Here is a 26,810-nt window from a genome sequence, read left to right on the forward strand (position 1 = left end):
AGCAGGCACTGGATGACATTCTTTCCGTGTCTGTGTGAAAAAAAGAAAATTGTTTCAGGAAAAGTAAATGAAGTAAATGCACAAAATACTGGTATAGAATTAGGTAATCAAATAGTGCTGCTGCTTCTTTCTTTATAATGTGTGCTCAAAGCATATTTGTGGCGGACCTCCCATCTTAAAGATAGTTCTTTTATCGTGTGCTTTGGTCAGGGAGAGTCAATGAAAATGAATGGGGACGGGTGGTGATGGTATAGTTGAGATTCGATATTCTTCATTGCTTTCTTACCTCTTTGACTTTGCATTCATCATATGTTTCTAGAAGCTATCCTCAAAACCGTTACCACTTTTCCCCGAAAATAAGACCTAGCCGGACAATCAGCTCTAATGCGTCTTTTGGAACAAAAATTAATATAAGACCCGGTCTTATTTTACTATAATATAAGACGGGGGCTTATCTAACATAATATAATATAAGACCGGGTCGTATATTAATTTTTGCTCCACAAGATGCATTAGAGCTGATTGTCCAGCTAGGTCTTATTTTCAGGGAAACACGGTAGCATGGCATGTGAAAGATCGCAGCCATTCAGTTCCATAAATACTGGAAACAAAGACACTTTCAATGCGCAGATAATCTGTATGGTGCAAGCCCGTTGCTTAAGTATTTGTGTGTGTCCAGGAGATATAAATACGGTTGGGCAGCACTCAGTGAGTCCTGGGAAATAAGAGCATGATACGTGGGACAGCTGTCACCAGTATGCCACATCCCCGCCTCTCCTTCTGCCTGTGGCCTCAGGAGAAAGGAGAGATGAGAGTGTGGCCTCCTTCCCCAGGGAGAAGGCCCCTCAGCTGTTGGCTTGCTGAAGAACAGCAGAGGGAGGGTAGACCAGCTGGCTGGGCCAGACCTTTCACGGTGACCTCCCTCTTGGGAAATGGGCTCAAAAGAAATGCAGAGGAGAGAGTCAGGTGCCCCCAGAAGCAAAAGAGCTGAGAAAGGAAGGCCGTGTGCTCCGGTAAGACAGGCAGAGGTTGGGGTGAAGCAACTTGAGCTCTGGCATTGGTTACGGGACTTGAGCAAGTCCCTTCCCTCTCTCTCTTCACTTTTCCTATCAATAAACTAGAAATCATTGCTTAATCTCCTTACGGTCTGCCCCCAGCTTTGAAACATCTGTCTCCCTGACCTGTTTTAAAAACAAAATGGGGTAATGGACATGACCATGTTATAAAAGCGAAGTGTCGTGAATTTCTGGCAGTATTTACTCTTCTCTCAGTGGCCCCATTTTCATGAGCGTTTTCCTCGCTGACAAAGGTCTTCCACAGAGAGATCATTGAGGATCTCAGTGAAGTAACTACCATGCCAGTGGCCAAGCGTTTTTCCATTTATCACTCACTTCCACTTTCTGTCTCTTTTGCTTTCTTGCTTTTCCTGTAATAGAAAAATAATATGTAAGGGATTAAAAAAAAAGAAGGAAATATCTACCGCATCCATACCAACATAATGTAACATCTGCTGAAAAGGTGAAAAAGAGCTCCGAAGAACAGCAAATATACCTGTTGTGTGTAAGGATATGTTAACCCGGCATCAAATCTCCACTCAGCATCTAATTTATGGGACCTTTGCTAGTTTCTTGAGCTTTTTGATGTTCTCTTATCTATAAAACGATAAGAAATTATATCAGATGGAGGTAAACGATCAGATCAGTACAGTATGTAGTAGCCTGGCACATAGGTGTCTGTCAGTGACAGCTTCTCCTCTTCTTTCATCTGTTCTTACCTGTAATTAGGGTGTGGGTGTGATTTGTGATGGCTCTTTTCTTTCACCAAAATGGTATTGGATGGGATGGATTTAGTTTCTCTTTTCTTTTTTAGTTTAGTTTAGATTTAGTTTCTCTTTCTCTTTTTTAGTTTGAACCTCAAAGTCATTTCCATCAGAAAATATTGTTGACCCCACCTCTGTGAGCATCTTCCTATGTGGGAGGGGTTTGTTTTGTTGCCACATAACTTTCCTAACGGTGTCCTAGGGCATTGGTAGGAAGAAAAGGAAAGGGTGCATGGAGTACCATCTACTTTCTTGGCCAACAAACTAATCCCCAGAAAGCACACGAGCTGAATCACTTCTGTGCCCCAAAGCAGTCCACTTGGATGGTTCTTTCTATAGGACTCTGGGAGCAGGCAAGGGGGGCCTCTTGATGGCAGGCCACAGTAGGAAAGGATTTCAGAGAATGGAAACTCAAAATCATGCTTCCTGGGGATTAATGACAGAGATAAGGCGCTTTGTTAGAAAGCTCCTTTTGTATTGAGATTTTCTAAAAGGGTAATAACACTGCATTGTTTTAAATAATCTATGGTTCTTTTGACAAAATAATAATCGTATGTGGAGAAATGCGGGATGAAAAGATCTCATAATAAACACATGACAACTTTAGCACTGAGACACCATTAGCATTGCTGTGTGATTCCAAGGGAGCAGAGTGTCTGGTAGAAACCTTGTTTTTCACCCCGAACACATTCAACACCTGTAAGGATATCATATCCTCCCCACCAGTCCCCACAAATGCCCTGCTGCTTTGCCTCAGCGAGTCTGACAAGAGCTTTGGCCTCTACTCTTGGGTGTGCTGGGCCACACTTCTTCCCTGCTTCAAAGGAGACGGATACCCTCTTCTTCCTCCCGAGATGTATATTTAGAAATCGTCGCTTTTTTTAGCCTGGGGCTCTGCGCTGGAGAGAAGTCTGGAATCCAGGCCTGGCCAGCCTCAAGCACTTCTCAAGTGAGTGGTATGGTCAAGGAACTTCACGGGGCTGGAATGACTGTCAAGGATGGAACCAGAGCTGAAGGAGAACTGGGGAGGGGCTGCGGGGGTGCAGGTGCGAAGAGTAGCCCCACAGACAGAGAAGGTGCCGCATCCCTGAACTGATCAGATGTGTGTTCTCTCTGAAACAGCCCCACTTTCTCCTCTCCACAGTTTTGCATTGCACTAGCTTGGCTACACCCTAAAGTTTGAGGAACCCAACACTCTTCTTTGCACACATAGCGCTCCGCACGCAGTGGCTTACTTGATGCCATCCCTATCACCACTAAAATAGAATTATTGTGGAAACTAGAATGTGACCTTTGACTTTCTCAACACACCCTCTCTCTGCAGGACAATCGACCAGGGGAGCTAGATTATAATCAGGAGTAAGAGGAATTAGTACCATGGTCCAATATTTTTGTAATTCGATCCTAAGAACTAGATATCATGTCTCTCTCCAGGGTAGAGCAAAGTTTGCTGCATGGACCAAGTGTAAGAGGCTGGGTGATACTTGACCCGTTTCTAAGCTTCTCATTAGACCCCATCCCTTTCACACTAACATTACTCTTTAGATATGCAAATACTTTCAACCAAGTTTGGACCTTTGTCTTCAGGTGACTTTGATGGCCCTGCTTGGCCCATTAAGGTGGTTTGCAGCGTACCTCCAGGGGGCAGCCTCCAGGTCTGGCTCACATGCCTTTCCTCATTGGTGCTTACAAACAGCTACCAACATGCCAGAGTCCCAGGAGGACAGCTTGGACTCTGTCATCACACCAGCCCCTGGGGGCGAACACCCAGGCCTGTCCCTTCTCCATCTCCCAGCAGCTCCACCCGGTGAGCTTGGGCCAGGCTGACAGAATTTCCAGGAGCTCTGCTCAGTGAACCTCCCATGACCTCCCTTCTGTCACTGAGTGCTCTGGGGTCTCTGGCCCTGACCAAAATGTACACTTGACATCAATCCTTCAGCCTCATGCTGTGTTCAGTGAAGGAGAAGAGATTAGAAAAGGTGAATAAAGGGTCACAAGTTTTCCCCACAATTCAGCCACCCTGTCTATACACAACTGAGATTGAATGGCCAGACGTCGTGGTCTGTCCCAAGGTCACAGAGGTTTGCAGGCAAACTTCTTCAAAGGCTGTGCAGGGAAGTGAATGACATCACAGTCGGCAGCTCTGTGATGGATGACATAAAGTAGAATGAAGTGCTTCTGATGTCTCCATGTACTATGTACGCCGCGGTGGTCACCAGCCATGAGTTCAAGTTCAGGGGCGTTGTCTTACAGAGTCAGTCCTTAATAAATGCCCATCTAATTTAGTGAATGAACAAATGAAACGAGTTCACTAAGTCCCCTTTCAAAATGTGTGATTCGTGTGCTGAAAGCATGTTTACAGCTTATGGATATACCAACAAATCGCAGAAAACATAGCTTTTCTTACAGATGGCATGTCTACACAGTCATCTGCCGATCGTTTCGCCTGCTTTTCCGTCTCAAGCACTTCACACAGCCCTTATGTCAGCAGAAAAGGAAATCCTGGATTGATTCATAACCGAAGTGAACCGTTCACAAATACATTTTTTACTTAGGTAAGAAATTAGTCTTTCTAAAGAAAAATTGCACGGTTTGAAAGGGCAGTTCCAATTAGTAAACCTCCAAGTTCTCTGCTTCACATTTTGTTTTCAACTTCTTCTGATTTATTTTCACATCCTACCTGTAACTTAGTAAATTATGTTTTTATCTACCAACCAATCATCTCTCTCTCTCTCTCTCTCTCTCTCTATATATATATATATATACATATATATATATATATATGTATATATATATATATGGCACATAAAACTTTATTAAGAGATATTAAGGATATGATATCACATTGCTAGATAAGTCTCACTAACATAAAGATATTATTTCCCCCCAATTACTCTTAATTTAATGCAATATCAATAATTTCCTACAGAATTTATTAGAAAACATGACAATCATAAATTATATTTGAAAAGGTAATTGCCAGTAATAGTTAAGACGATATTAAAGATTAATGTGTGGAAATTTTAAAAATGTATTGATCTACCTTGTTTATCTAACTGTACTGTAAAGCTCATATGAGAGAAATCATAAATAGCTACATCTTTTCTTCATAATCTATCCTAATTCTAGAACTTTCCATACTACTTCATACAACATGCTGGTTAAAAAAAAAAGTTTGTTCAGTGAATGTGTGAATGAGGAGATGGGTATCAAAGAAAGAAAGAACTTGTACTAATTTATACCTTTCCTGTTTTTCAGAATCACTGTAGGCAATACAGTAATAGTATTTATGGCAGTATTTATATATCAACAGTTATTTTTTTATTGTTCTAGATGCAATAAAGAGATACCTTGAATGAAATTATCCATGAAAGCTAATACCCATTATTCTCTGCTTATTCATTTTTTCAGGCATAAAACTCAACACTTAAGAATTCTTGTTCTTGCAATGCCCCCAAGCTATTGCTAAAACATGTTGCTTTGCTCTAAAAGTTTCGTCTCTTTTTGACATGTGAGGATCAAGACTTAAGGCCTTTGTAATTTCTGAGATTTAGGATCAGGTCCAGTAAACGTAACACCATCTGCCAGTGTAAATTCTCTCAAAGATCCTCTGTTTCTGAGTGAGAAGCAGGCCATAGGTGAGCGATTTGCCTGACAGGAATCCGTAAGCCTTTATCTCCGCCTACCTGAACTGCCTGCAGGTAATTCAGTGAAGGTATGATATGCCCTTTCACTGCCCTCTATTTGAAAAACACAAAACTCTTTAAGGTCTTTCATTTTGAAAACAACCTGTTATTTTATTTTACATTTTTTGAACCTTTATGTCCTTTGCTAGGTTGCGTTTTATTGCAGACATAGCACCTGATATGAAAATCCAATGTAATTCTTTAGACTGATGGCAATTATTATCCATCTGATTTATGTTTTCCAGCCTGGGGAAAGGGCCGACTCTTGATCATCATAAAATAATGTTATATTATCTCCTGTTTTAAACTTTTCAAAATATTTTATAACATTAGCTTATTTAGTGTGTGATGGGAAGGGCAGAGACCAACTATCCCACATTATAAATAGGGGAAGAATGCTCAGAGAGGTTCGGTGACATTCCTGAGGCCACACAGCTATTGGCAGAACTGTGACTGACTTGTGGCTCTTCTCTTGCTCATCCTTAGAGCTGCTGCATGGAAATGCCTGGAGAGCCTCTGTGTCTCCCTGTGGCCAGAGAGACAGAGCGAAGGTGTTCTGTTCCAGGTGTGACCCCATGTGAGCCTGGGGTACCCTGCATGCCTTCAACTTTTAGATATATTTTCTGTAATTGAGATAATTCTAGAGGGTTTCTGACACTAACAACTTTATGATTTTTATCATAAACACTGTGTGAAAAGGAATAAAGTGAAAAAAAGGAGCCCAATTTTCTCATCAGTAATACCTCTCCTCAGGAAGCTGTGCACAGACCACAGTAACCAAGGTTCCTCCAACCAGAAGAAACACCCGGGGATGCACACGTCCATGGCCGGCCCTTTCCTAGGAGCTGGGGGACAGTGGGGAATAGACTGAAATGGTGCCTGCCTCCATGTTTTAATGGGAAGAGGTTAAATGTAACGAATCCCATGAATACTGTCTGTTCCTACTGTCCTCTCGTGTCAGGGGAGCTAAGATGAACTATCTGCAGTGCACGCTTGGCACTAGACCATGAGTATATTAGGGCATCTTGCTTCTGATTTATCTCTTCAATTAACTCTCTGATATTAAGAAGATACTGGTATCCCCCGCTTTTTAAAAGTTCACTTTATGCCACTTCACTTTTATGAAAGACTTACATCAGTGCAGGGGTCCCCCTTATCTGCAGGGGATACGCCGCGAGACTCCCAGTGGATGCCTGAAACCACAGAGTATCAAACCCTATATACTATGTTTTTTCTTACACATACACACCTGTGATACAGTTTAATTTATAAGTTAGATAATTTCATGGACAGAAGTTTCATTCTTACGATACATCTCAGCAACCTCAACATACCAGGTGTTTTTCTTCGTTTGTGATGAACAGTGTCTCGGCCCAATCTCCTGCATCCGCTATGAGGCCACGATCAACTAAAAGAAGGGGGCTTGGACACAGTCACTCTGATATTGCAACAGTTGATCTGATTGTTTAAAACTTATGAATTGTTTATTTCTGGAATTTTCCATTTCATATTTTCGGGCTGCAGTTGACCGAGGCAACCTAAAACTGAAGAAAGGGAAACCACGGAGAAGCGGGGACGACTGGACCTGTTTCCGATAACCGAAAGAAATCGGAAAAGGATTTTCACTTTTCAGACTGAAGGCAAAAAGTTAAAACAGTGTTGGGAGGTTTTTCTGCACGAGCTGTTACAGAGGCAGTGTCACCCGCGTAGTGAGGGGGGCCCTGCGAGCTCCTTGGCGGGAACCACGCTCGCTATCTCAGCATCAGGCCGCCGGAGCCCTGCCCGTGTCTGAGCATCTGGGCTTTATCTCCATTGATTTTGTGCACCTGTTAGCAAGAGCGTGCTAAGAACGGAAATCTGTTCTTCGCCTTACACCACTGGGGCTTCGGAGGACGCCTCTCTCCTTTCGGGTAGCGCAGGCCACCTGTATTTCAATCCATTGTATCCAGTCTCCTCCTTGTGCCTAAATGAGGGCCATGTGGGACTTCTAGGTCTCCTCTGGTCTGCCATTCCCCCGTCGCCTGGAGGCAGAGGAGTGCTGGCTTGAGCACAGAGTGGCCCTGGGCTGCTCATGCATCGCTGTGATTGTGGGGGGTAGAGACGACCAGTGGAGGAGACCTCCCTGCAGGAAATAGCCCCCGGACCTTCCTCCACTCTGTACTCAGGTTTCCTTTGTCTTCCAGGATAGGGTCAGGGGTGAGATGTTCCCTCTGAAGATCGTTCTCAGGTCTCTCAAACAGAACTCAAGTAGGAATCACAAAAATGATAAAGGAATGGGGAAATGGGACCCCAGGGGGACTTTCGGGAAACGGTTTATTTAGCCTAGCGAAAGGAAAGCTGAGGATGACTTCAGAAAGGTCTTTAACTTTACAGCAGGTTATGTGAACTGTAAAAGAGCCCGGCTGTGAGGTGGAGGCTTAGCCGGGAGGCTCCCCGAGGCCAGGGGCCGGGGCTGAGCTTCCTGAGTGGCGAGGGCTTGCCGGCTGGCTGGCTGGCTGGCACCAAGCACCCTGTGCGTGGACTCGGGCGTGAAGACTCAGCCGAGAAGGCGGCTCAGGGACCCCCAGTATGGCAGGTCTCCCGCTCTCTGCCAGGAGGGCCACCCGGGCTCAGTGAAGAACCGACAGGCACTGCTCCTCTCTATAGAATGTCTACCAGTATTAGACACCCGAGCCTGCTATGTTTTGTTTCCCTCCATCTCCACCAAACATTTATTGAATACTCTTTAGGTTTTATGTCCATCTTTATTTTCTTTGAACTTGGTAATTTCTGAAAATGTTTTTTCCTAATCTGTAAAATAAAGATGAACAGATTCTGACTCACTACCTTGCAGAGGGATTGTGAATATAAAATAAAACGGTGATCTGCGTGATTCCAGGGCACCTCTCACACAAGGTTGTCATTACGGCCGTCCCTCGAGATCCGTGGGGACGGTTTCCAGCATCCCCACAGACACTGCATCCCCTGGTGCTCGAATCCCTTATATACAAGGATGAATGAAGCACAATGGGTGCAGCCCACGCTCCACACCCACCACTTCTGCTTCCTGGGGAGCCAGCTTACTAGAACTTCCCTGGCTATGTGAGCCTCAGAGGTTTACGTTTACTGTATTTGTTTAGCAAAAGGGGAAAAAATGCCAATGGTAATCTTGCAAAAGATAATTGCATTTATATACATATGTATGTATGTGTGTAAGTTAAATATATATATATATAAATGTATATAACTGATATATATACATATATAAGTTAAACTGATGTGCAATTTTTTTCAACAAAACAAATAGTGGAGATGTGCTTTTGCCAGGTGAAAGCTCCCACACGTCTGTGACATAGATTGGATTGCATGAGCCAGTTCATTCGCTTGTGCTTGTCCCTATGTGCGAGAAATCAACGCTGGCTGGGCACTGCCCCACCATGCCTCACCTGCAGGTGGTTTCCTGCGCACCATAGGGCTGCGTGCTTCCTTGTTGAGCTCGCCCTTCCCTTACTCTCTTTGGAGACGAGCTCAGTCCCGGGAAGCTCTGGCCTCTAACCTGGCTGCCATGTGCCTTTGGTGGGTTTCTTTGCCTGAATCCTCAGTAAGTGCCCACACATCGGTTTACACATGTCTCTTAATTTCATCGTTGATGGAGATTGAATCACCATTTCTTGCCTTTGTTTTGTTGTTGTTACTGCTTTTTTAGAGAGAAGCAGAGCCCTACTTACCATTTGGAAAGTTAAATGTGGGCTTTCGAAAAGCATCTTATTGAAAACGAGAAATGGTTTTCATATTATCTATTTGTATATGCTAATGATACTTCCAAAGGCTTGATGGTTGTTGATAAAAGAAAGCTCTAGTAACCAATTCTGGAAGTTGTCGGCAGAGAAAGGAACGTGACTTGCCAGCTACTGCAGAACTGGCCGAGTGGGATGTGTGTTTGCAGGGGTCGGGGCTGGAGTTTTTTAACTGAATGTCTCCACAGCATCTGGGGATATGACAATGCATAGTTCATGTGTAATTTTCTTGTGCCCTGGATATGAGAGAAGACAATGCCTCCCACTACTCGATGGTCTGCTCCCCTAACACAGGGCCCTCGTCTGTTGTTTTTCCTGTGGGATTCTCAGAACCTAGAATAGTGGGTGGCTCATGGTAGGTGTCTGATTCACTCATTCAAAGGGTAAAAGAAAGGCAGCACTGAGCAAGCCATCACTTCTCTCTAAGAACGAAATCCTCCCAATTCGACAATTTGGAAGGCAGTTGGTGTGGTAGAAAGAAGATGAATTTTGAAGTCAGTCAGACTTTTGTTAAAACCCGTGTCAAGATTTTAGTGTGGATAAGCTGTTTATTGTTTTTGAAACGTGTGTTGTGTAAAATGATCGTAACTATACTGCAAAATTTCTGCAATATGTAAATCAGAAGCTATATTTAAAGTATATAAAAACTATTTTAAATATAAACTATATTTAAAGTGTTACCCCATTACCTGTCACATGGGATGCTTAAATAAACAGGAATCTCTCTTTCCCTGGGAATCTAGGTCCCTATCTCAGGAAGGTCTTTATTTGCTAGTGGGGGAAGGGGGGAGCCACAGGTGCCCTAGAATTACACACACCTGGGCGGAGGTGGATGCAAGCAGAAACCTACGCATACACCCTGCTTGTATGTTTTATTTTGATGGTTCATTTGGATGCTGAAGGAAAGGTGTGCTGAACAAAGTCCCACTTTTTATGATCATGGGTTCAATGTCCGTGAATTAGTAACAGTTTACTGAGTAAACGGAATAGAGAGTGGATACACAGGAGTCAGGAATGTGAACCTCTGTGGATTAATGGGGTGACCCCGGTAAGCTCCCTGGACTGTCTGCATGGCCTTGACCAAAACACTCAGCACAGTTAGCTGATTGGGCCTAGTGTCATTTTGTCTTGTTAGAGAATCTTACCGATAACTCCTTCTGTCTCACACATCCGTGGTTGGTGAATCTTGCTGTCTTTCTGTCGTTACCTACTACCACTGCGATTGATTTGTTTCTCAGTGGGGAATAACCACTTATTCAACAACGCTTTTTACTAGTCATGTTCCTTGTGACAGGCATTGTGCGGAGCTCCAGGAATGTAAAAATAAATACAGCACAGTCCTGCCTTCCTGTCCGGAGGGGGCCAGAGACAGGCAATCAGTTCATCTCACTAAAAGGTGCTAAGTGATCCAGTGGCAGTGTGTACAGGAAGCTCTAGGAGAATTGATGGGGCAGCAAGAAAGTCTTGTAAGGAACTGGGAGTAGAAATGACACTAAAGTCTTGGGGCTGAGCGAGTCACGTGCCCTCAGCGGAGCCAGGCCCCTGGAGGACCCACTTGCACCCGCCATGAGAGTCTTCTGCGATGCCCAGATCAGAAAGGGCCCCTGGGCTGACCTTGGCCATCCCTCAGACTCCACAACCTTGGAGTCCTCCCTTGAAGCTCTTCCTATAAAACAAGCTGTTCACTTCTATTGTGAATTCGACCAGGGCTTCCTTCCCATCTCAGTCATTCATATCTGCGTATTCTGAACTCTTTTCCAAGGCTCCTGCCTTAAAGTTCCGCCCTCCCAGGCGGTTTAGGAAGCCTATTAGAAATGATGGCTTTCACGCTGGGTGCACTTCCTGTAAGTAGTAAGAATGCCTCCATCTGAACTCCTGACAGTAATAAAATCACAGCTTTATTTATGGTGACAGCAGCTCCGAGCTGTCACCTGGCTGATGACGCAGGAGCACAATACATTACTGGAGTTATGGCTTTTTTAATGTGTATCTCAATAGATGTAAGACACACTTCAGTCGTGGCTTTAAATTAATTAAGGAGGAAAAACTAGAGAGAAGTGAGAGAGACTTCGAGATGAAGATACGGATATAAGTTGACGTTTTGTGTTGTTTTCTTTTTGTGTTACCTGTGGGCTGTTACAGAAATGTTCAAAGCTAAACCTAATGCCTGTGCCTTCTTAGGGAGTCAACTTACCTGCCGTTTTCATTAACCAATTAGATGAACACTGCTGGTTTTTCTGTAGTATTTGGCCTATAGAAGATGCTTTTAAATTGTTAAATTAAAATTGTCACTCGTCCTAAGAATGCCAATATTAGGTACATGAACTTGGGAGAGAGGCAGATCTCAGTTTAGTTTCTAGCTCTGCCACTGTGGAACTCTGAACATTCCATTTACCTCCTCTGACCTTCAGTGCCCTGTAGCAATGGACATAACAGTCCCTACTGCACCAAGTTGTTTTAAGTTAAATGAGATAAAATATGTGAAATGGGAGTGCATGCAGTGAAAACACATGAAAATGCAGCTCTTATTTATACTACATTAAATGAAAAATGAATATTTTCAAGAGAAACTGAGACACCTTATGTGGACATCTCTTATAAGGTCCTCAGGCCTCTCTTATCATCAGTTGACTCTCTCCATTTATAAAAAGAAAACCAGAATAAAATACAATTGTCCATAACCGGATGGTTATGGGTTAACTTTCAGGTAAAAGTATGTCAGTAAAAAATTCATAACATCTAGAACAAGGGGATTTGTTCCACTCTTAGAAGTGGCTATTGGTGAAAATGCGGAATTTTGTAGAAATAGAAAAACACCTGAGGCAAGAAAACTGGTCAGAACCACCGTCTTTTCACTTCTTAGCTCTGTGACTTTGGGCAAGTCATCCAACTGCCTGGTGGCCCCAAACCTTCTCTACAGCCACAAAATAAGGATGATAACACTTCCCTCTTGGCAGTATTTTAGCGGTTTACTAAAGTACCATTAGCATTTCTGATCAGTGAAGTTACAAAATGAATGCTCCTCAAATTTAAGCCGTGTAAGATCAGGGGCCACTGAGGAAAGGCTGTAAACAGGACCAGGAAAAGCAGCATGAGCCTGCAAAAGGTATGCAGTTAAAAACAGACAAAACCCGGAAAAGGCCTAAGCCCCATGAAGACCAGGAACTTGGTGATCCTTAGAGAGTTGCTAGGATATTGTCAGAGGACAGCGCATATGCAGCAGCTAGAGTCAGAACAGTAAGATGAAATCTAGCAGGTGAGCACAACCTGAACACTGACCAGACCTCAGGGTTCAAGACCGAGCTGCGGGGCAGACACACAGCCCGCCATGAGCGAGAACCGGGGACCTCATAGGAAACCCTGTCGCGGTTCCCAGCTGGCTGAGTCCATTTCCTAACTCTCTTATCTTTTATAAAATCACACCCTGTGGACTTGAGAGTCACAGGGCTGTAACTGTCATCAGAACCCACTGGACACACACGTATATCACATTCTGTCTGTTGATCACAAAGAGGGATTTCACGTATAAAGAGACAATACCTGGCATTGTTGTAAAGCTGGCTCCCGCTTTTCAAGAAAATCGGGGTTGGGTCTCTTTGTTTGGGTGCTCAGACAAGAAGTGAGCTCTTGCACCCAAAGTGTCTATGGAGTGAACAATCTCCCCACGTAGTCAGGAATCCTAGTTGTCAGCAGCAACGACTGAGAAATCTTTCTTTTCCATGCTGTGGCCTCCACGCTAGAGGCTAGGATTACCACGCTCCGTTCCAGGTGCGCTGCTGACATCCATCTTTCTATCCACCGTCCTGGGATTCTGTGAAAGAGATCATTTCTACTCAAACACTTCAAGCCCGTGTTCTCTGTCACATTTGATGATAGGATTTCCCAAGCCTTTATTAGGTTTACATTATTCAAATCCTGTATAAAAGGGCCATTGTTTTCTGAGTTAGAAAAATAAATTAGGTCTTTGAGTGGTGGATGATTTAGATAAGAAACGCTATGGATGCGTAGGGAGCTGATGTTTTCGATGTCTGTTTAACTGAAGTGATTTATCCGAGACTGCTCCAGCTTACCGGGCAGTTTCAGGTACCTGCAGACAGCCACTGGCTCTGCAGCTCACAGCAGCTTTTCTGCTCCGTTTGTTAAATGGGGTGTTAGTTTGCAGGGCACCGATGTAAAGCCTGCGCTCCCCCTAGGCGACACCCCTCATGTGTGCAGTGAGGGTTTCCACTTGGATTCCTGTGTCAGTTGAAAATCAAACCTTTCTTTTGTAGAAAATCAATTGCTAGCACTTTGGGAGGATTCTAATGAAAGAACCCAATCCGAGGTTATTTGAGAGTGAGATGTCACTGCAGCTTAAAATTCATTGCTCAGGCTATTTGTCGTGGCAATGAGTTGACCTCAATGAAGGAACTGAAGATGATAAAAGAAATAATTAAAAATAGAGAAAAGACTGAAATTAGAATTTATTGAGTGTCTAATTCAAATTAGTTTGCATATTAAGGATCTTACATGGATATTTATGTAATCCTCTTCATAAGCCTTTTTTATAGAAGAAGAAATTGAGGCTTGGGTAGATCAAGTTACTCACCCAAAGTCAGATTCCTAGAAAATAACAGAGCTGACTCCAAAGTCAATGCACCTTCTGTTATCCCTATTTAGTTTGAGGCTTCATGCTTCCCCATCATATTGTATATAACAGATCATTACAACATTTAACCTTGGGTGATGGTGTTTCTTGATGACTGAGATTGGTAAGGAAATGAGTTACGTAAGGCTTAGTTTTAAAAAAATGAATACACGTTAAAGAAACAAAACAACGATACTTATGTATGCCTTCCTTCATTTGGTACTCATTAGATAAATATTTTATGGTATTACTATGTTTTAAAATTAATAAACATAACTTTGGAAATGAGTGGAGTCTGTAAGATTAAAGGCAAAGTAAATTACATATAAGTTCTGTATTCTAGTTGATTTTCATGAGGGTACAAATTAATAATTCTGTCACCACAATATTTGTATACTGGAGTGAAACAGTTAAGTAAAGGGATGACAGCAAATGATCAGAGTCCAATTTCTCACTGTTGGAGTAGAAAGGTACAGACAAGCAAGGAGACAAAGCCAGAATGATCTATGAGGTAAAGGATTCGAGTTAAAGACATCAAAAGACTCATGATTATCTCAATTTAGACAGAAAAGGACACATATAGAAGTCTTTACAGGTGTGTGCATGCACAGGTTATCATACACACATACACACATGCATGTTTTTCCTTGTTCTGTCAGCTGAGTGGACCTAGAAACAATGACACCTCAGTAGCAATGACCACACCTACTGCTCAGATTTTGGTTTTTAACACCATTTTTCCACAAGAGGGCCCAGGCTCCTTGGAGAAATGGTTTGTTCTAAGACTAGCACAAACATTTTACAAGGTGATGCTGGAGCATCTTGCAGCATCAGAGAATAAAATAGTGTTCAAAGCACACACACACCAACACACCAACACACACCAACACACACCAACACACACCAACACACACCAACACACACCAACACACACCAACACACACCAACACACACCAAAACACACACCAACCACACACACCAAAACACACACACACACACAGGGATGATGGGACACAGGAAACAACCAAAAGAGTTTCCAGGGGCTAAAGCTGGACAAATTGAACAACAAAATAAAGCAGTATAGCATGATCACCCAAATTAGAAAAATAAATACCCATGAGTCCATAGTAGTATAAATAAGTGAACAAATCAATGAAGACTAGCTGAGTATCCTCCACAGAGAATTCCCAATAATGTATGTAGATACTCTGCCTTCAGGAAGATGGAGCGTAGCTCAGCACTCCTCACGTGTGGGTTCAGAGTCACTGGCTTCCCAGGATTCTAGTGTCCAAAGGGCAGGGAAGAGTAACTTGACAGCAGAGAATCCCGACAAACACGACCTCTGCAGTTGATCAAGGTCAACATCAACAGTGATGAGTCATGTTCATAGTCTGCAGCCTTCCCAGAAGGTGATGGGATTGGCAGTTTACCTCCGTGGTCTTCTTCTCCACACCTGAGAGAAACATCAGGAAGCCCAAACTGAGGGACATTGGACAAAAAGTCTGGCCAATGGTCTTCCACATTGTTGAGGTCATCAAAAACAAGGAAAGCGTGAGAAACTGTCACAGCCAAGAGGACACTAAAGAGACATGACGTCTAGATGTGAGGGGGTATCATGGAACAGAAAAAGGCATTTGATAAAAACTAAAACAAAAAAAATATGAACAATGCAGAGACTTTATTACTGATATCTGGATATTGGTTCATCCATTGTAACAAGTGCTCCCTGCTAAGGTGGGTATTGAATTATAGGGGAAAAGGTAGGAGAAATATGGGAACTCTGCCTTTTCTTCTCATTTTTTTCAAACATCTAAACTGTTCTAAAGTAAAAGTGCATGATAAAAATCAACCAACACTTAGAAACTCCTAATAGATTAAGTGATTAGATACATTTTTTAACTCAGGATCGCTGCAGGTTTTTGAATGGTTCGATCAGCACCAGGCAGAGATCACCCTGGAGGGCCCGTGAAGAAGAGCAGGCCTTTGAGTGTCTGCAGGGGGCACTGCACCATGCTTACTGTCCTGGTCAATGAGCAGTGTCCTGTCTGGACTGACCAGGTGGACAGTTTTAGACTTTCTCTCACGCTTCTTGGCCTGGACTCTGAAAAGCCAAGTGTGTGCTTGTAGCCCCCTCATAACCCAGCCCCTGGACATTGGGACAGAGGAGGTGATTCCGTGGGTAGGTGTGACATCTCCTGAGTGAAATGACGTCTCCTGTGGACCTGTCACAGGTCACCAGTGTGGATTTGAGGCAGGTGTTCTGTGCTATGTGCTGTGGTTCTGCTTAAATAGTAGTGCATCAGAGTCCCTTCTGCTTTCCTGCTTCACTCTTAAATGAAGTCTCGTTCATGGCTTAGAATCCACATTGATTGCCCCAGCCCTCCTGAGGGATTGGCACAATGTTTACATGTCAATCTCCATGTACTTCCACATTACTCCATTACTGAGTTGTTTTCTCTGACTTGCAAAGTGATATTGTGCAAAGGAGCGTTTCTTCGTGTTTCTCAGTGACAACCAGTGGTACCATGACAGTCTTACTTGTTCAAATTCTGAGAAAGTGGGTTCCAATAGGCTGTTTTGTAACCCACAGGTGCACAGGGTACCTTGCTCCTGGTCTGCAGCTGTAGCCTGCGACCTGTGTCCCTGCTGATCTCTCTCTCACCACAGTCTCTTTTCCGCACAGCAGACAGGAAGGTACCTTGCATCACTCACCTCAGAACCTGCCGGGCTCTTCACCATCTATCCTGCCCACCTCACTCACATCTTTTTCTGGTACTGGCCCCTCTATCACCAGCTTTGCTCACACTGACCAAATGATTTGGTCACCATCTTTTCTTTGCTGCCTTTGCACTTGCTGTGCCCTTTCTTTGTAATCCTCTTTCTTCAGATCTTTTCAACATTCAGGTCTCAGCATAAAGACCACCGTTCCCAAGCCCTTCCTTCACGATGTCCTTGTCCTGACTCCCACTCTGTCTCCGTTCCTGTTTCATTTTCTTTATGGCATTTATGGATATGTAAACTCACTCGATTCTTTTACCTATTGAATGTTTAGCTTTTCCAATGAGAGCACGGATTCCTTACGGACAGAAATGCAGCCTACCATTTTCCTGCTGGGTCCCCAAATTCTAGAATGGTGCGTTGCATGTGGCTCAGATGAAATAAATGTTTGTTGACTGAAGAAGAATTGAATAAATGAAGAAGGGAGAAAGCATGTAGGTTAACGGAACAAATGCTTACCTTATAGTCTTACTGTCAAATAAGGTTCTGGCGATTATTATGTGGGACATTAATTTCAAGGTTATTCTCGCTGATAAGTGCCTGGGGAGTATTATTTGTTGGTGGACAGATACGATGCCCTGAATTTCTTCACTGGCTATGAATTCCTTGGTGTTATCTTTAAGCCTCGCTTAAGTAAAGAAAAGCTTGGTACAGGTAAGCCTGTGGCATTCCGAGGGTTTCCCTATGATAATCAGCTTGACAGAAAACATTCTGTGTCCTTGATGATCAGCCCTTTTGATTTCTATTTTAGAGTTTATGTTAGAATCTGTGAGGGCGGCTTAGGCAGCAGTCCGAAAGTCATCTCCGTGTATTCCAACTTCAGCCGCTCCGGAGCGGCATACCATGCTCTCCTCTTACCTTCGGCTTTTCCACTCTTCCCCTGGCTTCAGTGAGGACCGGGCTCTCCATCCCCTCCTCTGTGCCCTGCATCCTATTAAATGTCTCTCTTCTCTCCACACGAGCGCATCCTCTGTCTGCCACAGGCCTTGCCACCTACATCGGACTCGTGGGCTACTTCTTCAGAGCTCTCACTAACCCCGATTCCATGAAATTATGACAAATACTATTTTATCTCCAGAAACTTGCCCATGGCTGGATTATACTAGACAGTCATTCCATCTTTGCTGAATAAACACCCAGGTTATCTCCTGAGACCCTTTAACCCCAGGGCAGTTACTCCAGGAACTGAAATATTGTCAGATTTGCAACCTATAGGCTGAAAGATTCTGGTTGGGAGAAAAATCAGTTCTAAAAAATCTGGGAATGAAGCATGGCCGAGTTCTGATGGAAATATAAGCTGCTGTATTTTTACTAATTTTGACTTTTTCATAGCACAATGAAGCTATCGTCACTTACCTTCCAGCTTTGGAGAACCCCATGTGGTTGAGACTTTACCTTTAGAGTCACTCTATTTTAAATCAGTACCGAAAAGACTTTGTTGTTAGCATTTAACTCTGCATTGTGAATGTAAGGGATTGCCTTTGTGTGACTTTATTGCTTGAATGCATTTGAAAATACAATATCCATTGAAGAAAGATCGAGCATAGGGGTTATTTTAGTTTGAATACATGAGGTACTAGCTCTTTAAAATAAATATCCATTAAATAATAGGAAACTGTATATGAATCATATCAAAATGCTTGAAGGCAACCACAGTTAATGAGTTGATCATTATTACTCTTGAAAAAAGGCATAGTCATTTAGGGAAAGGACTGCTCTTTTGAGTGGAGCTATTACAATCTGTACACTCAGGGAACAGATAACTGTTTTGTGAGGTTTCCTTTTCAGTATTTATTTAAAAGAAAAAAAATAGGAGCTGAAGCACTAAGATAAAAATCAGTAGCCGCGCTTTGGGGCATTTCGTAACTGTGTGACCCCTCTGAGCTTCCAAATCCACTTCTAAAATGAAGTTAATAACGCCTTTGCATCCTGTCTCTAATCTAATGTGACAGTGCTCGTGAAAGGGCTGTAACATTTTAAGATGCTGCAGAAGCTTTGATGCTATCCCCTTTTGTAGCGTTACCATAAGGGAGAGCTTGGAACAAGTGTGACAATGCCCTCAGCCTCGAACTGAACTGAGGACATGACAGCCACTTCTGAAACAATTATGAGGCCTAGGGACACCACGCTTGGTGATTCTACCCCAGAGGACCCAGGAGTCCGGACGCGAGGGGCGGGCGTTGTTCTTATTCCTGCTACGTATCCATGTGCATCTGGTTTCACCTCCAGGAGAAATCGACAGGCCTCCTTCCTTTGTGCTGCCCGTGAGACACCTGAGCACTTCTCCCATGAGCTTCCTGTAGGTCCTCAAATCACTAGTTGTAGGGTTGTTACTTACGTTTAGTCGATTGCCACTGCTCACGCAGACAGCAGATTTCCGAAGGACTAGAGATTAGCACGAGAAGTAATCTGATTGGACGTAAATTTTCCCCAGGGCCAGAGTTCCGCCTGCAACAGCTATGTGAGTACATATCTCTCCTGCTCCCTCCTAACCCCACACCCCACACAGGCACGCTGAGCTCCAGTCAAGCCAGACTTCTCACTCATGTCTCTGTACGTTTGCATATGCTGTTCTCTTTGCCTAGAATGTTCTTATTTCTCTTTTACACCTAGGAAATGTGTATTCTGCCTCAAGGTAAGCACAAATGACATTTGAGTCCCTCTACGGAGTCCCAAGTAAAGCTCGTGACTCACGTTTTGATGCTTTTATGGCATTGTTCAATGACCTCAGTTACGGCCTTTTCACACCTATATACGTTCTTCTGGAAGGTAAGATGGACTAAGTCTTCCTTTTTTCCACTCCTTTAGACATAGTACCTAATAGTTATTGAAAACATAAATATGTGTCTCTATAGAACGCGCTTACAAAAGGACTACAATAGGAATATTTGAGAGGTTTTGGCTGTTGGAAAAGGTCTAAGCTTTTGAGCCCACCTGGAGAATTATTGACTGTTGAGTAAAACCCTAGCATTCTACATCAACTTCTGCTCAAGACGCAAAAGGAAGTAGGGTGAGACTTTTTTTTTTAACGCACTAGCAAATATTGGTGGGCCTTGCACTAAGAAAATCTCATGTTTTTAAATAAAACATTTATCTTTATTCCCCTTTTAGAAAAAAAAGTCCAATCTCCTTTGAACACAAATCATCAGCCTTCATCCTGTTATCTACGGAACTCCCGGTCATTCCTGTTCATCCGTGGTTCTGTGGCCCCTGTTTTCCCATCTGTCATGTCTCCTGTCACCTTTCCACTTGAATATTAACGTAGATATCTATTCAATTGCCAAGAGTATCAGTGTTTTATCCCCTTTTCTCCAACGACTTTTCTTCCTTGCCAGGCTCAGCTACCTACTGTCACTGCCATGTCTGGACTTTGCGAAAGGGATACTAGTATGGTGGCCCCCTCCCTCCACTGTCCTTTGAGGAAGGAGAGAAAGTCCACAGCCAGAGAAGAAAGAGAAGGAGGAATCTGTTCAGGGAGGAGACGGGGAAGTGGGCTGTGTGCAGTGTGGGTCTAAAGTTCTAAACCAAGGTGCCAGAATGTGACAGCAGTGAGTGACTTCTTACTTTAAAAAAATGTTGTTCAGTTTGCATCCTCTTCTAATTGTTTTGATTTAAATATAATACATAAGATATATATATATATATAATTATATATGTAAAACACACATGTATGTATATTATATATAATATATATATAAAATTTTAAGATAGAGAACGTCTCTAATCCATTACATATTTGATTATTTTTGAAATACATTCAAACTCAGCTTCCTAAGAATCCACTGAAAATAAAAATTAGGCATAAAATTATCTCTGAGGTCTTTTCAGCTACAAAATCCCTCCATGCTGGGAGTGACTGGAGATCTGGTTTCTGCTCCCGCCCTCACGTTGCGAGCTCACAGCTCTGCTCTGTGGCCAGAGGTTGTCCAAGAAACAGAAGTAAGAAGACTAGAGTTCATCAGAGTTTTTCTCAAGAGAAAGTTTAAAAAGTGCCAGGAGAAGGGCCAGGTGAATATTAAGGCACTCACCTTCTGATAGAAAAGCTCTCTAGAGAAACCCACGTCCGCACTGAGCACTGAAGCTGAAAATGACAATGAACCTGGCAATTGGACCTGGCCCCCAGCTCTCAGTGCAAACACAGAGAAACCCTACTCTGTGATTGATGCCGACGCAGGGTCACCTTCATTCCGACCATTCGTCCCTCCCAACCTTCTGTCCCTGTAACCAGAGCTAGCTCAATTATGCCCCATCAAGAAAGAACAGATAACAGGAAGGTCAGGTTCAGGGAGGGGCTATAATTTTAGAAGGACTTCCTGTTATAAGTCTGACTTTTGATCTCCTGTGATCACTTAGGTCAGTGAATTGAAGTAAATGGTATACATGACTCACTGTCCTGTGGTCAGGCCTGCAGTGTGGTCAGATATGTGAAGAACTTTCCCATTTTAGTTCTAGAAATAACTTGTCCAGCCCACTTCACTCTCAAGCGTGCAGTTTGGGAAGAATTGGACACAACACATACGTGTCTACTCTATCAGAGCAGAACTGCTCTGAGCTGCTAATTACCTTTAAACCCTTCGTCTGAAACTGGAGGACGAAGGCCTGGGAAGCGTAAGACATTTTCCTAAATCGAATTACTACTTAATGACCCAACTGAGACTAGAGCCCAGTCTGTACGACTTTCAAAGTAAGCACTGTAAGTGTGTGTCTACTGGCTCAGACTTTCGTGTATGACCTTGTCAGTCAGGCGTCACTCCAACGTAAAGTGACATGAATCACCAGAAAGGGGGGCAGGGGTTGACTTTGGAGAAACTTCTGTAAGAGAACGAATTTGCCAGATATGAGAGAAAAATAACATAATCTCATAGTTAGAGTTCATTTTCCTTGGATCTAAAATGACAGTGGCTTAAGTGGTAGTCCCACACAAAACTGTCTCCTCCCGAATTGCCAGAGAATGTTTTCAGATTTGAGTGCGCCCTCCTAGACCTTCCAAACAACAACGTGGGGGATAATTTGTCTCATTCATTCAGGCCCTGCACGCGTCTGATGGGCAGCCAAGTTAGAAAACTGCTCTGTGAGCTCCTCCGGGAATTCTTGTTGGCGTGACTATTCTATGATGGTCAATCCGTCTTCCCAAAGTTAGGTGCTGAGGGAATGACTTTATAATCAAGGTTGAGAAGCAGAATGCAAGCTTGGGGACAGTCCTTCTCTTTGGGGGACTAACATTGCCTATTAATACATTTGAGGCTTTAAGACAATTTTGTTTAGTTGAAAATTGGTTTAGTCCACATTTCCCAAATGTACGCAACAGCTACGAACAGCTCAGAATGCCCTTTTTTTAAAAAAATCTAAGTTATTAAGACAATTGTTTATATTTATACAAAGAGAGAAACCTTGTAATTAAAATAGATATATATTTTCAAATCCTGAAAAACAGTTAGGTAACTGAAAGGGACTTACAGATCCATTCGTTTAATCATCTACAGACAAATTTTCTTCCTGTAGATTCTATTGTGGATGAAATTACGAACTGAGTGCTTAAAATAAAACATGGATAGCCAAGGAGTCGGGCTCTGTAGTGTAAGTTTGCACACCTCCTATTTCCCCCATGAGAGGTGCTTCTGTCAGCCGGTTTTTCCTGAAGAATTCTTTACTTTCTTCAGACAGTCGGAGTTTTACTAGTGAGCAGTCTCTCCAGACACGCCTTCCTTCTGGAGATTTGCTTCCTCTCTGCAGTTTACCTCCCTGGGTTTTAAATGTTTCCTCTGACTCAGATGAAAAATTAGCTGGAAATAAATACCCCAAGTCGGCCACAAAGCCCTTCTGTGCAGAGCTCCGGGGCTGCCCACCGAAGTTGAGTCAGAGTCAGACTTGAGAGCCAGGCATTTGGGGTCAGGCGCAGAGTGACCCACCTCCTCTGGTTTCACTTAAGCTCAAATTTTCTCCGTGGAGATAATACAGACTTCTCAGTTTCGGTTACTGAATCCATGAAGGGGTCTGATTTGTCCTAATGTGATTTTTAACCTTTGAAAGTGTTTTAAACTTAACTTTCCCCCTTTACTTTTTCCACTTTATTTTTAATACCATACCATTCTTTAAAAAAGCCTTTTACAAGGTAAGTTAGCGTGCAGAAATCTGGTAGAAGGTAGAGGTCCTGAATAATTAGATGCCTGAAGATTTGATCAAAAGAACTGTGTGTTTTAAAAAAAAAAAAAAAAAAAAAAAAACCACCCGGATGAGGACTGGCATTGTGCTTTTGGTGTCACACCTGCATTTGCTTGTGCGTCCTGGGCACCCCTTACAGTTTCTCCTTTGGGGTCCCAGGACCCCTTCTCCCATTGGCATCAACCTCTTGCTTCCCCGTCCAAGTTGTTTCATGTATTGCTATAAGGTTGTCATGGAAAAGACCCCCCAAAATGGAGCCTCTTTCTCCCTGCTTCTTTTTTTCCTCTCTCCCTTCCTTCTTCCTTTCTTTTTTCTTTCATTCTCTTTCTTTTTTCCATGATTCATCAATAAATTCTTATCGCACTCTCAGTCCATGTCAAAGGCAGTCCTGGTGGTTGGGGTTAGAGAAGGAAAAAGCATGTGCTGTTATCCTGCAAAGGCTGATTACGCAGTGTTGCCGAGTGAGAAAAACCATCATCAGTTACACAATTCTAAACACTGAGCGGCCCGCAGGCGGAAGGAACTGTGCGAGGAGCCCAGGAGAGACCTTCCATAGAGCCTGGAGTGCTTGTGCGGAGACACCCGGGGCTGCACAAAAAGCCAGTGTCTGCCTGAATACTGTAGGATAAAGGGGAACCAGAGAAAGCAAAAATAAGGGAGAACCATTCCAAGCTGAGAACGTCACGTGTGAGCTAGCACAGAGATACACAGCAAGTCTAGCAGGACTGAAATCCATTGACATGGCCCAAGGGCCTAGAACCTGAGGGTTGGGATGAGGATTGTTGGAAACAAGCCTTCTACCAGGGGCCTGGTGCATGGTTGGGAGTTGAACTACATCTTGAACTTTCATCTTGCATGGTTGGGAGTTGAACAGGCACTAAGGAGTAATACAGTTTTGAAAATGTAGCACAATATGGATAACCATTATATCATAAAAAGTGGTGTCCAAATATACAAAGATATGTGTTATAAATGCATTATTAAATTGCTGCAAAATTTATACATTATGCATTATATTGACTTGAAGTAAAATGTGCAAATATGTGTAACATTTATAAGTATATAGAGACATATTTACTGGTCAATGATGAATCTTATGAATGAGTTTACATGTATTCAGATTAATCTAACCACACTTAACTTGCATAATTAATACACAGATAAAAAAAATAGAAACAGAATCATTGTAAACAACATTCCTTTGAACTTGCTGTTGCTCTTCTTCTTTCACATTTTTGTTGTCCTTTCAGCTCAGTGACGTCACTTTTGTCATGCCCGGTGACTTCCTCACAATCGCTTATTTTCTTCAAGAGAAAGGAAATATTTTCTTTATGATTTTGAAGTTCTTTAGAAACTTTCATTTTCCATGCTCTTAGCTCTTTCTCTATGGCATTTATACTTATTTTCTGAGGTATTGTTTGTTTCTTTTTTGTTTCTAATTAAGTGAATTTTCTGGTTCAGGGCTTTTGACAGTGCCAAAAAATGTAATTAAAATCACACTGATCACAAGAGGAGACTTTTGGCAAAAAGCACATTTTTATTCCCTTCCTGAAACAATACATTCAGGAGCTCAGCCAACCTGGTTTTCATCTAACTGGCCGAACAGCCCAGGAGCTGTAAACTGTCCACCCAGCTTGTCTTCCTGCCAACCCTGGGAATCCAGAGGCTTCTTCCCCACAGCTCAAAGACCAAGTTCACTTCATCCCTAAAGCTGATACTGAGCCTGCCGGAGGGAAGCACTGTGAGGGTAATCCCATGGCCAAAGTCCAAAGAGACAAATGCAAGGCTTTTCCAAAAGTCTTGTCTCAGATTGGAATCTCGGGGAGCTCCGGTCAGTGACCCTGGCTATGGGGTGATCGCTGCTGAAGCCAGTTGGGAGGAGAGGGAGATGATGGGCATTGAGAGGGGGGTGATGGAGATGGACCATTAGAAGAGAAAACAGAAGAAGGACAAGGCGGGGCCTGATGTCCTTCCAAAGAGCCCAGGGCAGAGGAGGCTGCAGAGTCATATTCTGTACATTTCGCTTAGTGATGTGATAATCAAAGGCGCCATCCCTGCAGATCCCGTCCTGATGCCTCACGAAGCGGCTGGAAACTCTGCTGAAGTCACTGGCAGAAGCTGATCGGGGCATAGTTTTGGTTTCCCTTTCTCAGAGTTTCTAAGAAGAACATAAGTAAAGGTAGAGTGATTCTCATAAAAATATATGTGCTTCTCAGAAAGTCACCATCACTTATGTCTAAAGAAAGGCTTGTGATAGATAATTAGCTTTTGGAAAGAAATGACGGAAGGAAGGAAGGAAGGAAGGAAGGAAGGAAGGAAGGAAGGAAGGAAGGAAGGAAGGAAGGAAGGAAGGAAGGAAAGAGACAAGGAGGGAGGGAGGGAGGGCATGTGAGGTCCGTGTTGAAGCAGGCACCATCCTGGGACTCAGGAGATCTTCACTGTCCACCTTGGTGTTGCTCTCACTTGTTGGTGAACTTGAAATCGTCACTTTCTCTCTCTGGATTTCAATTTCATCAGCACAAAGAGAAGAATTGGAGTAGATAATTCTTTCCTCAGCTCTATTGAGATATAATTGACATACAACATGATGTAAGTTTAAAGGGTACACCATGAGGATTTGATATACTTATATATCGCAAAATGATCACCACAATAAAGTTCGTTAACACCTTTGTCACTTCACATAGTTACCATTCTTTTGTGTGTGGTGAAAACTTTTAAGATCTGCTTTCTTAGTAACTTTCCAGGGTATACAACACAGTCCTGGTAAGAAGACTCACCACCACTGCATGGTCCACCCCCAGGACTCACTCATCGAGTAGATAAGTCTTAATGACTCTTCTGTTTCAGGGAAAGTCCTTTATTCAAAGTCTAATTTCTTGAAACTCTTTCCAGTCTCTTGGAACACACTTGTCATTTCCACCTAGATGCCATTACTTAGCCCACCGACTTAAATACCTCCTAAATAAATATTTTAGTACTTTTAGAAGCTTTGGTGTGTGTTTTAACGGTGGGTGTGACAGCCCCGAGTCTCTTGCTTCGGCACCTGAATGCAGCTGATGCAGACAACTTGTCACAGAGAAAGGAGAAATGAACAAATTTGCAGGTCAGGGGGCTGAGGCGTTTATTGGCTTAAGAAAGTCACTATGCCTGAATCACAACACAGTCTGTGCCAATTTAGATCAAGCCTGATCCTCAGGTGAAAGCATTTGCTCAGAGGTGGAATAGATGAGTGCAGTCAGGCCAGGTCCATCTCTCTCACCTCTTCTCCCACCACTCGCCTTCAGACTCAAACACACACACGCACACACAGACACACGCTCCTTCTTTTTCTCACCAAATGCCTTCTGCGGTTGCTTTGTTCACGATGTTCCCTTTGACACGGTGCTATTGCAGTCTTCCCTACAGTCTGGTCCCTCTTCTAACTCCCATGGTGCTTTACTGCAGCCTTTATACATCGAGTCGCATCATTTGTTGACCAGTCCCAAGAGGGCTTCGAGCGACGTAAGGGAGAGAACTGTGCTGCTTTCTGGCATTCCTGAGCCCTGAGTAGGTACCCCATACATAGTGGTGATTTGGAGGACTAAGGAGCCTTTGTGGATTAAAAAGTAGCAGAAAAGCACACAGAAGTTTAGTGGGTAAAGAAATAATAAACAGTACCCCAACTATAGAAATAGTGTTCCCTGCCGTGCCCAGGGGCTAAGCAGAGGCTCCGTGATTTTACTCTGAAATGGACCTGGATGTGGACACTTCCGGGATTCCGATACTGGGATCTGGGATCTGTGAGAATGGAGAATTGTTTGCACTCATGCCCCTCATTTTGTTCGGGTTTGTATGAGAAAATTACTGGAAACCCTCCGTAGCCTGAAGCGTTAACAGGGCCTTCCTTCCCGGTGTATCTGCTTACTTATGGGGACTGACTTACAAGCAGGCCATAAAGATAGGCTAAAATCTTGGGTCAC

Source organism: Rhinolophus ferrumequinum, chromosome 13 (assembly GCF_004115265.2).
Source record: "Rhinolophus ferrumequinum isolate MPI-CBG mRhiFer1 chromosome 13, mRhiFer1_v1.p, whole genome shotgun sequence".
NCBI classification, from domain to species: Eukaryota; Metazoa; Chordata; class Mammalia; order Chiroptera; family Rhinolophidae; genus Rhinolophus; species Rhinolophus ferrumequinum.